At 34.3% G+C, this 1,374-nt stretch overlaps 1 non-coding gene across 1 annotated transcript; it reads right to left on the bottom strand.

The window, feature by feature from the left end:
- Positions 1 to 1,034: 1,034 nt before the first annotated feature.
- Positions 1,035 to 1,141, bottom strand: LOC128280127 (small nucleolar RNA R71). Its single transcript, XR_008270309.1, has one exon. It is a non-coding gene; the product is annotated as a small nucleolar RNA R71 (small nucleolar RNA).
- Between the last annotated feature and the right edge of the window lie 233 nt (positions 1,142 to 1,374).

Genomic DNA, 1,374 nt, shown 5'->3' with positions numbered 1-1,374 from the left:
TTTGTAGGTAAGTATGTTCATAAGTTAGCAAATTACCGAGTTGCCGTGAATTTATTCGTAACAACATAAATATGAGTTTAATAATTCTAAGTTAAGAAATGTAATTAATCTAACACAATTATGTCATTTTGATTAAAATTAGCTTTTGAAATCGTGCATTAGAACTTTATTTTATTCAATTTATTTTACTTTGTTCTCTGGTTTTTAATCATTTTTCAAATCAAAATAATTTCTCCACCAAAGTGTTTTAAATTGCATTCATAAATAATTCTTTTCACAATCCCTGTGGGTACGATAACTCGACATTTACTTGCCACTTTATTACTTGTTGTGATTGTGTACACTTGCACATTTCTATCATTCCAAGTTTTTGGCGCTGTTACTGGGGACTGTTTTAAAAGACATTTTTTATAAAATTGTTAATTTTGCATTTTGGTCTTGTTTTTCTGTTAAATTTTAATTCCATTTTTTTTGTGTTTGTTTCAGGTGTTTATGAGTATTGATCAAATTTTTGACTTACTCCCCGTAAACCCTGAAATTGAAAGGACTTTCTGACAAAGGAGAAGACAAGCAAACTAAAGAAGAACCGAAGATATGAATTTCAAAAATCCAGGAGGAACATTTGCTTCTAATACTCATAATCCTCTCATTGTTGCCGATGATAGAAATTGTGCCATTCAACATATGCCATTTATCTATTTAACGAGCTCAATCTGAGTATTAGAAGACCCGCAATCGAGGCAAAACAATTCGAGCTGAAGCCAACCATGTTCCAAATGTTGCAAAATATGGGTTAATTTAGTGGGATTCCTATTGAAGATCCACATCTTCATCATCGGCTATTCATGGAAGTGAGTGACTCATTTAAACTAGTCAGGGTGACTGAAGACGCCTTGAGACTGAGATTATTTTCATACTCCTTAAGAGATTGAGCACGAGCGTGGTTGAACTCCCAACCGTCTCGTTCCATAACTACATGACAAGAGTTGGTTGAACGTTTCTTAATGAAATATTTCTCTCCATCTTTAACCGCCAAGATCCGAAATAAAATCACTTCATTTTAGCAACTTGATGAAGAATCTTTATATGAGGCATGGGAGCGGTTCAAGGAGTCATTACAAAAGTGCCCTTATCACGACATTCCTTGTTGCATTCAAATAGAGACTTTCTATATTGGTCTCAATATCATACTAAAATGACGGTGGATATTTTGGAAAATGAAGCCCTTCTTTCTAAGTCTTATAATGATGCTTATGAGATTATTGAAAGAATTGCCAGCAATAACTATCAGTGGCCAACCAACTGAGCAACCTCAGAAAGACGAGCAGCAGGAGTACATTAAGTAGACACACTTGCTTCTTTGGTAGCCTAGGT

Source organism: Gossypium arboreum, chromosome 8, assembly GCF_025698485.1.
Source record: "Gossypium arboreum isolate Shixiya-1 chromosome 8, ASM2569848v2, whole genome shotgun sequence".
NCBI lineage: Eukaryota > Viridiplantae > Streptophyta > Magnoliopsida > Malvales > Malvaceae > Gossypium > Gossypium arboreum.
Note: the sequence above shows the minus strand (reverse complement) of the source record. Positions and strands in the feature narration are given on the sequence as shown.